At 32.7% G+C, this 13839-nt stretch overlaps 1 long non-coding RNA gene across 1 annotated transcript; it reads right to left on the reverse strand.

Moving 5' to 3' along the window:
* Positions 1 to 2906: 2906 nt before the first annotated feature.
* Positions 2907 to 7958, reverse strand: LOC129966535 (uncharacterized). The gene is made up of 2 exons (XR_008784267.1): positions 7779 to 7958; positions 2907 to 4172 (listed from the first exon to the last, which is right to left on the reverse strand). It is a non-coding gene; the product is annotated as an uncharacterized LOC129966535 (long non-coding RNA).
* Between the last annotated feature and the right edge of the window lie 5881 nt (positions 7959 to 13839).

Below are 13839 nucleotides of genomic sequence, written 5' to 3' on the forward strand. Positions count from 1 at the left end.
AGCTAAGACGTACTCTTGGCCCTAGTTGGCGCTACTAAAACAAGAGATGCTCCCTTGGCTTAAAATCACTGACTTCGTCAGCGAGTTTGACCATGGCAAGTGCCATTATAAACAACAACAACAAATCTAGAGTACATAACATTTAAACACACATTGATGTTTCATTAATCATGTTCATGTTTGAAATGAAAAAGTTATAGTTATTACGGCTGTTGAAAAATAAAATTCGGATCACGAATATCCATTTTACTTATGTGACTTTTGCCTGCTAACTACATAGCATGATGTTGGCAATTTTGTGACAAAAGTATCTCGATGTGAGTAGAACATCTTTCCACTGGAAGTGGTTAAGATTAGAACAAAAAAATTCAATGTCTTTCATTTTAATTTCTGGCAGGAGGATTAATTTTTGTAATACATCATTATAAAAAAATTCCATTATCCACTCCATGCCCTCTGACGAGTTTCAAGTTTCAACAGAAAACAAAATCTGTAATATACAGTCGTCTAACAGTTAACGTATTCTACCACAATTTTTAAAATTCCGACATTTTTCATGTCAGTTATGAACAATTATTTCTCTTATATAATATATAAAATGAATTTTTGTTCGTCTTTTATACGCTGCCGTACCGTTCATCCGATTGCGATGGAACTTGGTCAACTTTAGCTTGCATTTGCGCAAAGGTGAGTACAGTTATACGCAAAGGCCTAGATATCCAATATATAAAAATGAATTTTTGTTTGTTAATGTTTTATGTGCAACCGTACCGTCGTTCATTCGGCTGCGATAAAACTTGGTTAATTTATTACTTGCACTTGCATTCCTTGCACCACGGAAAAATACATGAATTCAGTAAAAAAAATGTTTTTTTATTAATTGCAGTTTAATCATTTCCACTTTAATTTAAAGTTACAATTTTATGGGAGCTGACATAAAATCGGAAGGTAATGCATGGTACAATGAACATGGCTTAACGCTTTCATAATAGTATGACGGAATTATAAGAGTACTAAATTTGAAGCTTAAAAATATTTTGCTGACTCTATCAAGAAATCAAATTACATAAAACTTTTAGCGAGCATTAGCACTGGCGAACAGGTTGGTCGCCAGAGGCGACTAGTATCTAATATACAAAAATGATTTTTTGGTAGTATTTTATACGCGGCCGTACCGTTGTTTATCCGATTGCGATGAAACATGGTCAACTAATTGCTTGCACTTGCACAAAGGTTATAGGCATAGTACAATATATATATTGTCTACCCTAAGGCCTAATACATATATGTTGCCTACCCTGAATAATAAAGTCAAATAATAGAATAAATGTTATTTATATTTCTCCTTTATACGTCATTCAATTTCAATGAATGTATTCATTGTTGACAAGAAAATAAATATTCTTTCTGTCATTCCTAATTAAATAAAATAGCTATTTCAAATAATATTTCCAAAATTAATTTTTCTGCGGCAGCAACGCGCAGGGTACCAGCTAATTCATAAAAGGTATGAAAAATAGCCAGAATTATTCACTAGTTGAGAATAATTAGTCCTTCCCCCCTCTTCCCATTATAAAATTTGAAGAGGTTAATAATAATATGGCGAGTTAAGCAATGATATGCAATTATTTTTTGTTGATACGCTTTACGATTACATAGCACTTGACTTGACAGCCCTTAGCGAATAAAAAATCTTACCATTCTTTCAATTTTGTATCAAAAGAAAATTTATTTCCTTAATCCTCTTCTCCACTAACAGGTGAATATTTAAGAAGTTGAAAGTCAAAGTGAAGATTTTAACGGGCTGCTATTGGTGCACAAAGCCTGCATTCTTTTGTTTGTTTTCAAATTTAATTAATGTTATCAAAATCATTATATAGTATTAAGTTCGGCATTATAGGTTGAATGATTCTTTTCTGGCGCAAGGGCAAATATCGGCCAAGCTGTGCCAAACTCGTGTTAATCTAAAAAACAAAAAAATTACTCATAAAAAATAGTAATCAGATGCAAAGTTAAAACAACAAAGTGAAAATAGAAATTAAATATTATGCATGAAATCTAAGTTGTATAAAAAGGAAACCTCTTTAATATGGTACGTTTCGCCAGTTATATCATTCAAATTTGGAAATTTCTGCGCCAGATATTTTTTCCTCAAATGCTTTAAAATCAAAATTCATCCCATCCTATATATGACAGAAGCCTGAATCCGATTTAGGGACCATTATATGAGAAAAAGGTTTCATTTATTCCATTGTTTGGTTTTAGAATCAGCCCTCTTTTAGATAATTTTAACCAGAAGAACATTGATAATATACTTGAAGAAGATCCTCCTTGGACGTGCCGAAACATTTTTACTGTCAATGATTTTAATAAACTACACAAATCTACAACTGGGTTATCTGTTTTGCATACAAATATTATTTTGTGATTCCAGGCAATCGTTTGAAACATACGGCACTACTTTTACAGATGGTCCCAAATTCGGTTACATGTTGGTTCAGCTGTAGTATTTGGTCACATTGCACTTTCTAAAATGTTAAACAAACGTTTTTCTGTTTTTAACTCTTAAATTTCTGACATTTGCACGGCTTTGAGAGCGATCAGACTATTATCGAAGGAAGATTGGATCATATAAACCGATTCACAAAGTTCAATTGAAGCAATTCTGAACTCATCCAGACAAAACCATCCTTTGGTGCTCAGTACAGAAAAATTATATTTCAGACTTCTGGATCTTAATTTTAACATTCTATTTTGTTGGATTCCTGGACGTGTTGGCATCCCTGGGAACGATCAAACATCACCATTTTAAACAAATGCTTGTTGGAGAGCAACTTAATGAGTTTTTAAAACTATAAAAAGGAATATAACCATGCTTAGAAATCATTTATATGAAACAGAGTCTGATTGTTGAAAAAAGTTTATTTGTAATCACAAAAGTCATTAAAATCCTCATACAATTCATAAATTCGAAATATTTACATAATGTGAAAAACTTAATAAAGCATAATAATTCTAAAATAGAAATGAAATATTTCTTGGAAAAAATGCAGCGAAATGGGTGCTCTGACAAGTAGATAATTCAACATATTTTGATTATTTTCCACCCCGTATAAAGAAAATGAATTTTGAAAAGTATATGCAAATTTTTCTATCAATATCTCTTGCCAGTAAGCACAATTTCACAAGTAGCATTTTTTTTTATATTGAATCTAAAATTGTTAGTTTCTAGGTATATTTAAATCAAGTAAAGAATTAAAAATTCTCTTTTATAAATCAGTGGAAAAAAATCATTTAATATCAACGCATATTTTAAGAAGAGATTTTTTTAAATATTTTTTGGAGTTTCGCGATCTGAAAATCCGTGAAGGTATCCTCTACATGGAATCTTTCTTATAATTTTTCATTTTTGCATCTGAAAACTTTGTATAGTTTAAAAGAATATCCAATATTTCCAGTTATATAGCATTGTCTCAAACAGAATACGAATATAGCAATTGTTATGTATAAAGTAAGCAAAGACAGCTAACACAATAACGGAAAGTAATGGTTTTCCTTCAACGATAGCTTTTATAGCAGAATCAAGAAACCGCATATAAAAATTAGTCACAAAAAAAATAAGTCCATAGGCATTAAAAAACAGGTCCAATACTATAAGAGGGATGATACTTGTAATTATTGGGAGGCACCTATCCTCTTCAATCACCCTTCCGCAAATGATCTTAAAGATATAGAATACAAAAATAAATATACAAAAAACATCGATAATAAATTCTGATGCAGAGTAAACTGAGAAAGAAGTTGGCATTATAGACAGAAGATAAATTTTTAAACAATTTTTGATTTGATCTGAAAGAAAATTGAGGAAAGGACGATCCACTAGACTGAAATCCGAATTCAAAGTCAAAACCAGAAACCAACTTGCCCAGATGAAGGGCACGTCTAAAAGGAATTGTGGTTCTGGAAATGCAATTCTGACGAAAGTTAATGTTATTAGCAACCACACTGCGAATCTCTGCGGTATTATATGGGATATTCCGAAACATAAAATCCAAATCTTGGCAAACAGAAGCGTTATGTAAAGATGTTCGTTTGTTCTTGATACATTCAGAAAAGGCTGCATTGGAAAGGTTCTTCCTGGTACTTGTCCAGTAAATAAAGAATTCTTTTTCCTGAAAAGAGGAAAAGATGGTAAAAAATAGGAAAACAGAAAAATGAGCATTAAAAGTGTTTTTTTTTTTTTTTTTTTTTTTTTTTTTGTTTCGAGTATGGTCAGATATTGCAATGCAAATAAGCAAAAGCTTGTGTTGAGTTTAGTTTAATTATATTAACGTCCCGTTTTAAAGTAACACTAGGGTTATTTTGGGACGGACTTCGTAATTTTGAGTCTCATTCAGACGACGGGGACGACACCCAAGCTAGCACTCCCTCTCCAAAATTCCACACCACACCAGCTGGAAGACGTTTTGTTCCGACAGATTTAACTTACAGACCCACAAGACGGTTCTTCGGTGGAATCGGGCCTCGAACCTGAAACCCTCCTGTTCCAAAGCCGGGACCTTACCACCAAGCCACCATAGCACCTGCTTGGGTTGCGTTATCGTATACCACTGTTCGCATATCGTATACCCCGACCTAGACAGAGGCCATGCGAGAAATATAATGAGCATACTTAGTTTTGATAAAAATTGCCCTTAATTCGGTTAACCGAAATGTTTTTAAAATGTTGTAAGGTTGTTCTCCCCTTGATGGAATTATTCCCTTTCTCCTGCCAATCCTTAATTATTAGTTTGTTAATCTCATTTCCGAGTTGGATTTTGGACTCATGGAAAAACATTCCTTGGGATTTTAAGTTTAAAGCTTCCTTGGCTAGTGAATCTGATTTTTTCATTTCCAATACACCCCCTGATGAGTTCTGATCCAGATCATTTCATCGCCAAGTTCAATAGCTTTTTCTTTGATATCCAATATTATTTTGGATAATATAGTATGGTTAGTTTGTTCGTATAGATTGAATCGTTATCGTATAGCGAAAGCAGCTCAAACCCGCTAACAGGTTAACTGTGGAATTTTTAGAAATTCCCCTCATTAAATGACGAAATGTATACACATCGAACGCAGTATATTAGATTGCATAAAAAAATCATCAGAAAGTAAAAACTAATAAAAATTATAATTTTTGAGAGAAAAACCACAGCACAGCGAATAAAATTTGATTTTCATTAGATAAAATAAATATACAATTATTAAATAAAAGGTATTGTTATTGAAAATTTAAAAAATGCGAAAAAATGTTGCCAACGAAGCAAATGTAAATATTGGTGGTATTGGTTTAATAAGCAAACCTTATTAAAAATCTCTTCTTATTAAAAATCCGTTGGATTAAAATCTCTCAAAATTATCCCCGTTTCGGATTAGATATCTACGATGAGCTGCACGTGAAATTTCTAGATGTTCCCAAAAATAACTAATCAAAATAGTTAATTCAGTCCCCAGAATATAAAACACGTGCAATGTAATTCCATTAATTCTCTCCATCCCCCATAAATAAGAAAAATATTTATATTAATTATAACATAGAAACACCACTTTAATAATTATACCAAATTTCATGACTTTAGAGCTTTATGCGCTCGTCTAAACTAGTTTCAATTAATTTTCATCTTTCCCTAAACTCACAAAATTATAATTGATATTCCAAATTGTGGATGTGGAGGTGCTCGTGACCACTTTGTCTCACCATGGAATTCCGAAACAATATAAATATAAACCTTACCTCCAAACAAACCTTGCCGTCTTATAATATTGCAGAAATATTTTCTGAAGAGGGTTTGATGATCGACTAACGTTAATATCGACAAAAGTATTTTCGACAAAAGAAAAGTTTTTTTTTCTGGCTGAGTATTACGTTGCTCCCGCGAAGCAAATTATGAATGATCTTCATAGTTAACGATTGCAGTAAGCTAAAATGCGCGATCAGAAAATCCAAAACTACACAAGTAAAATAAAGTACAGGAAAAATCCAAAACTACACAAGTAAAATAAAGTACAGGAAAAATCCAAAACTACACAAGTAAAATAAAGCAAAGTAAAGTAAAACACAGGGAAAATAAAGAATTTATAGGGAAATCCCAATATACAAGTAAATTACAGGGAAATCCCAATATACAAGTAAATTACAGGGAATACCTGATGTACTGGGGTAAAAATATAAAAATTTCCAAATTTGCACAATTAAAAAAAATTACTCCTAATCTAATGAAGTAATCATTACATTCAACAGTTAATTTTGCAACACTTTTTAATACTTATTATTTTATTCGGGTTTTTTTTTTTCTATTTAACTTAGAGGCCGTTTATGGATAACCAACTCAACAACGTGAACCAATAATATTATGTTTCTTCCCTACACTTCGATACTTCCCATACTGTTTTGAAACATGTCATTAATTTGTAAGTCAAGATCATTGGTAAAATGCCTCCTTATACGAGAAAAAGTTTAACAAACAGAAAGTAAATGCGAAAAGTGGTATATTAAATATATTTGATATGTTGTCAGAAGACAAAAATATATTATCAAAATCGTTAACATGCGGATGCCTGACTTTGTATTTTTTTCGTTTGCGAGTGCATTAACATGACAAAAATAAATTTGACCACATTTACATCCAAACGAAATAAATGTTTCAAATTTTGGACAAAGTCGTAAAAACGGAAAGAGGATTCAATCCTTTTTACTGTACTATCAAGCTAAAGGCAAATGGGCTGTTTTTGTGTATACATCTACTCAAGTCGTTTTTTTTTCTACGAGTTAACCGTGTACGTTAAACATTTCTTCATACCTGGTTACACTAAATACGTTTCTTAATTAATGCAAAAATAAAATTTAAGACGCCACTCAGAAAAAGAACACGATTTTCTTTCATGAGAAGGGGCCGAATTCTTCAGTCTACTGAATGGAAGAGTTCCAAACATAATTTGCATATGACCAACACATGTTTCGATTGTTAAGGTAATGGGCAATCTTAACAGCCGTAATGGGCAATCTTAACAGCCGTAATGGGCAATCTTAACAGCCGTAATGGGCAATCTTAACAGCCGTAATGGGCAATCTTAACAGCCGTAATGGGCAATCTTAACAGCCGTAATGGGCAATCTTAACAGCCGTAATGGGCAATCTTAACAGCCGTAATGGGCAATCTTAACAGCCGTAATGGGCAATCTTAACAGCCGTAATGGGCAATCTTAACAGCCGTAATGGGCAATCTTAACAGCCGTAATGGGCAATCTTAACAGCCGTAATGGGCAATCTTAACAGCCGTAATGGGCAATCTTAACAGCCGTAATGGGCAATCTTAACAGCCGTAATGGGCAATCTTAACAGCCGTAATGGGCAATCTTAACAGCCGTAATGGGCAATCTTAACAGCCGTAATGGGCAATCTTAACAGCCGTAATGGGCAATCTTAACAGCCGTAATGGGCAATCTTAACAGCCGTAATGGGCAATCTTAACAGCCGTAATGGGCAATCTTAACAGCCGTAATGGGCAATCTTAACAGCCGTAATGGGCAATCTTAACAGCCGTAATGGGCAATCTTAACAGCCGTAATGGGCAATCTTAACAGCCGTAATGGGCAATCTTAACAGCCGTAATGGGCAATCTTAACAGCCGTAATGGGCAATCTTAACAGTCATAATGGGCAATCTTAACAGTCATAATGACCAATAATGCGATTAAAGGGTAAAATTCATTCTGTATGGTATACTATGTACTTACTGTGATATAAGATTTCCATTTGTCTCTGCTGTTATATGCTCCATAATGAAATCAATTACTTAGTTCTTCTGTTTTAAAATAAATTTTAATGTTCACCGCGAATATTATAAACGATACAGATGAAAATTTCAACAGAAAAGCCTAAAAATAAACTTGCAAATGAAAGTATATAATGCTTCATCTGGCCAAGCGTAAGCACTACCTGTTGCCATTGCTAAAAATCAAAATTATACGGATTAATAGAATGTCTTATTTAAATATATCATGAAAGGGAACAGAGAAGTTTCATGTAACCCGTAGTCTCATCATTGACTACTGTGACCTCTGTGAACCAGATACACTTTTGAGATTCGAAATTGGTAATGATTTGTTCATTCTTGATCTACTAAGGTTTCGTTCAGTTTAGTTATATTAACGTCCCGTTTTAAAGCAACACTAGGGCTATTTTGGGGCTGATCCGACGGATTTAACATACACCAGACCCGTTTACACGACTTTTATTTTTAGGAATCGAGTATCAAATCTCAAACCCACCGGATCCGAAGCCGATATCTTACCACCAGGCCACTGCGGCCCTCCTTGATCTACTAAGGAAAACTGTACTAAATTTTGTGTCGTTTGCTATAAAAGGCGAACTAAATACATATCATTATACAGTTCATTACTTAGAATGAGTAATAAATTTCGAAAAAAATGTATCATTAGAGATTTTTATGCAAAGATTTGCGAAAATACTTGTATTTTATAATGAATATTCCGGATTACGTTTCTTATTGCTTAAATGTCTTCGGTGTAGCAGTGTCTTTTTCGGGGAGATGCACCTTCGCTACACTCTTAAACCTTTCCAGTCGGAAAGATAATTCGATGCATAATACATGAACCTGTTTATTACACGAAAATATTAAATACATGCAACTTCCTTGCCTTTCCCTAAAGAATGAATATCCATCATTATAACATTCTGTAAGTATTTTGAACCATTAAAGTAGAAAAAAATAAAATGTCGAAATGATGCACCGTTTTGAATAGTGTGTGAGAGAATACATTCGAATGCAAATTTAAAATTCCAATAAGAATTTAGAATGCATCTCCCCGATAAACAGATTCAACGTAAACAAGGATTAAAGCTTCAGATATCTGTTGAACTACAGTCGGAAAATTGAAATATCTATACTCAGACTGTTTCTACCAGCCCTATTCAAATTTAGTTTATAGACGTACTTTTAGCAATGTATTACTCTCTGAAATCGGACTGATTGGCAGATTTAGTTTAGTTATATTAACATCTCGTTTATAAAGCTAGGACTATTTTGGGACGGACCTCGTAATTTTGAACCGCGGTCAGATGACGAGGACGAATACTGAGCTGACACTCCCTCTCCAACTTCCATACCACACCAGAAGGAGGACATTTGGCCCCGAAAGATGGCACCAGACCCGCTTACACGACGGTTCTTTGGTGGAATCGAATCTTGAACCTGAACCCCTCTGATTCCAAAGCCGAGACCTTACTACCAAGCCACCGTGCCCCAACTGGTTGACAGAAGTTTTCCTTGAAGCAAAAAGAAATGCGTACCAATATTCCCTGAAAGTCTCAGAAAGACAACCTATCATCATAATCTGGATCTAAAACCTTCTACATCACTTGAATGTTTCCAAAATGGCTTTCACCAACAAGTGTTATCATAGTTCTCACTCTGACAAAGTCTTTCTTTTACAAAAGATTCAATCCTTGTTTCAAAGACTTGGGTTAGTCTTATTGTACCAATTACAACAAGTCACTATAGACGTACCAAGCAAACATATACACTTATTAGCGAATAAAATGTGTGTTTGAAAGACCTTGGTAGCCTGCTGGAAAGGTCTCGGCCTCTGATTTGGAGGGCTTCAGGTTTGAGACCCGATTCCACCGAAAAGCGTGTAAGTAGGTCTGGTGTATGTTAACCACTTAACTGTTTTGCCCGAGTGCCATACGTGCATCGATTTATCGAATTTTGATAGTTGCAAGCAAAAAAATAAGCCATTCATGATGATTATAATTCAATATTAAAATTACTTCAAATACATAGATAAGTCAAGTATGCAATGGATTTCTATTTGAATCAAAATAAGAAAATATTCCCAAAATAGAAGGTGTCATCTTATTAGATAGTAAAGAAAATGAAACAGTTAAGGGGTTAAATCAGTCGGGTTCAAACGTCCACCCACTGGTGTGGTGTGTAAGTTTGGAGAGGGGGTGCCACCACAGGTGTCGCACTCGTCATTTGACCGTGATTCAAAATCGCGAGGTCCGTCCCAAAATAGCCCTACCGTTGCTTTAGAACGGGACGTTAATATAACTAAACTTCTCCAACAAGTGTTGCCATATTTCTCCCTCCGACAAAGACCTACTTGAACAAAAGATTCACTTCTTGATTCAAAGACTGGGTTAGTCTTATTGTCCAATTGTAACAAGTCAAATAGACATATCAAGTAAACATATGCACTTGCTAGCGAATGAAATTTGTGTTTGAATACACATTTTCCATTTGTGGTGATAGTGGTTGTGAGTTTTAGTTGCGCAAGAGCCAATCCTAGCTAAACTGCGCCACTCGTATAGTTAAAATATTGTAAATCGAGGATAAGAAACTACGTTAAAAATTTCCACTTGTGAAATGCTTCACTTATACTCTCTTCTCCAATTGCGAAATGTTAGTGATGTTAATCGATGGAATAATCGATGGAGTTAACTGTTTCGACGTCTTCGGAAAATGTATATCTAAATTGTGTCGCAAAAATTTAGCGATGTCGTGTATACTGATCAAACACAGAGTATGTGTGATATAAAATTACGTCATAATGAAATTATTTTTATTTTTTATTTCAATAATCACATTTATTTATTTACATAAATTTTTTTGCACATAAACGAAAAGAAACATAAAAAATTAATTTATTATTTTAATTTGCTGTTAGAGAATTGTATTGAGCAAACCATGGTACAGCGTATAATAATATTTTATTTGTTCCTTTGATTTCGACTTGGCCTCAAAATATTTTAAACATTTTTAAAATTTACGCATATGTTTGAGATTTTACTAAAATTGTAATTCAAGCTGCCAATTTTCATTACTTATTTACTCCTGACGAATAAACTCGTGATAAAGCAAAATGCTGTACTTTCCTCATGACGAGTATACTCGTCGAAAACAGTCAACTGGTTAAATGAACATAAGCTTTTTTTTTTATAGATAGAATGTTTATTCACTATATTTTATACAAACTGACTTTGATATTTCAAACATCTTAACCAGTCAATCGGGGAATTCAATCTTGTTCAATTCGTAGAATATTAATTATAATATTAATTTTTTCACATATTGTAATTATAGTTTACCCGTTACAAAAAAAATGTATAAATTCCATCAGAACTTTCTTCAGATATGAAAATAGATTTCGTCATATACGATGAAGAAAAAAATGTTATGAAACATTAAAATGCAATGATTTTTTGAAGGAGTGCCCTTTAGTATTATATTTCAGATTTACACGAGCCCATGGAACTTTGATGAAATTCTTGCAGTTCATTCGTAGAAGAGATGCCTTGTGTATATAAGTCTTGTGTATGCTAAGTGACAACGGATTCAAAAGTCCTCATACTTTTAATAAAAGATAATGCTTTCAATAGTAGATCACATTCAAAACTAAGAAGTACCTTTTTGTAGATTTAATGCTTGAAAAGGAGACACTGATCTATTTGATTAGTCTTCCCATTAAGCAATGGCATAGTTATAGAATGGCAGGACTGGCAAAATTCCAGGGGACTATAGTCTCAAAGAGATTCAATCTGAATTTTCCCAATTACATTAGCATGTACACTCTTATTGTCCTCCTCAGAAGGTACATCTTAGGAATTATTTTAGAAATCTCAACTATTTAATCATGCGCTGTCTTTAAAACAGCAATTTTCAACGGAATTTCCTCAGCAGGTTTAAACATGGCATTATTTATTATTTTGATTGCTGATATGTTATAGATTATCTATTATTGATCAATTGGAGATGATAATCAAATACCTTTTCCACTGTTTCAATTTTATTTTTATTTTTTCTCGTTACCTATTAGTTTAAGTAGATCCATATCTTAGATTAAAATATATTTGTCTTTATGTGCTTACATATTAACAAAATGAAATCTGTTTTCGCAAATATTAACTCCTTTAACATTTATCGGGATTTGTATCAACTTTAAAGGTTACTTTTCTTTATTGCGACGACTTTAATCGCTTAAAACGAGAACCTTCTTTGCATACCAAAATATTTGGTTTGCATTTTAGCAGTCATAAAAATTGATATATTGGTGAAAGATAAGTAAAGAATTATTCTAATCTGAAGACCTTTATACTGCTTCAATAAACCAGTGGGGATGATCTTCCTGAAATTTTCTCGTGTACTCTCCATAAAAATACTTTTGTATTATTAAACGCATAACACTAGCTAACAATAGTCACGAAAGCAACTATTAGCATGCAATCTTTGGTGATTAATCACCGGAATACGGTTATCACGCCATTAAAGAACACTGGAAGTAAACTGGAAGAAATTCAAAATTCACTTCCAGAACATTGGAAGTGAATTGTAAAAGAAATTCAAAATTCACTTCCAGAACATTGGAAGTGAATTGTAAAAGAAATTCAAAATTCACTTCCAGAACATTGGAAATGAATTGTAAAAGAAATTCAAAATTCACTTCCAGGACATTGGAAGTGAATTGGAAGAAATTCAAAATTCACTTCCAGAACATTGGAAGTGAATTTTGAATTTCTTTTCCAACAGACTGAAACCAAAATTTTAACTGTAACTGTAGTCACAAAATCACATACCAAATTTCATATATTTCAGTCATTACGTTTTTGAATTATCGAGTTTACATATTTTTGAATGTACAGACGGACAGATAATCAATCTCCTGATGTATTTGGTTCCACATTTAATAGCAATATACACTGAGGTTAATATTTCATCCATCTAGCTTTCTTCGGTTTGTAGTTATCACATTAACTTATAGTTCAACAACTGAACAGACAGGCTACTTCAAAATGAATTTTGTTTAAAATTTGATAGAAATTTATGAAATTTCATGTTAAGATTATAAACCAAATTTCATCCATTTAACTCAAAGCGTTTTAGAATTACCGTATTGGCAGATAGACATAGTTCCAAAAATGTTTTTTCTGACTCGAAGAGATCTCAAACATTGGGATTTGTAAAAATTTACAGTTTGCATTTTTTAGAGATTACAATATTTTGTATATTTCGCACACAAAAAATTTAAAAAATAACGCAGCTTTTATAAAACTTATTCCTAAACTTATTCCTAAACTTATTCAGTATTGCATTAAAAATCAAACAAAACAGGCATGCGTATATGAGGAAATAATTACAAGCAATGTTCTTTCAAGAAGTACAAATCAGACTTCTAAAAATTTAATTCCATATCTATTTTTCCTTAGGTTTATCTTATATTTTGAATAGAATTTTTTGAATAAAAAATCTCAGAAGTTTTACAAGAATTTTTTAAATAATCCTGAAATCTTCTATCTTAGATTATCTTATTTTGAATGAAATCTTTATTGTATGCATTAGGGAATTCTTCATTGTATCAAACTGCTAAAACTAATAATGTTGTTTTGCTGTTGATTAATTATTTTCAAATAAGAAAAAGATAACAAACATTGCTGGTTTTACCCTCCTCCTTTGCCTTAATTTTGTTAGTAGTTTTTCTCTAAATTCATATATTGATTATAGTTATCCTTTCCTTCCTACAAATTACATTATCATCTAATCTTCAAAGCATTATTCTTCAGTGTTCTTCATCATCCAATCTTCCATTTTAAGTGAATGCCCTAGTAAGAAATTCACCTAATTTTCAGAGCATTATTCTTCAGTGTTCTTCATTATCCAATCTTTCATTTTAAATGAATACCCTAGTAAGAAATTCATCTAATCTTTAGAGCATTATTCTTCATTATTCAATCTCCCATTCTAAATGAATGCCCTAGTAAGGAATTCATCCAATCTTC

Source organism: Argiope bruennichi, chromosome 4 (genome assembly GCF_947563725.1).
Source record: "Argiope bruennichi chromosome 4, qqArgBrue1.1, whole genome shotgun sequence".
Lineage (NCBI taxonomy): Eukaryota > Metazoa > Arthropoda > Arachnida > Araneae > Araneidae > Argiope > Argiope bruennichi.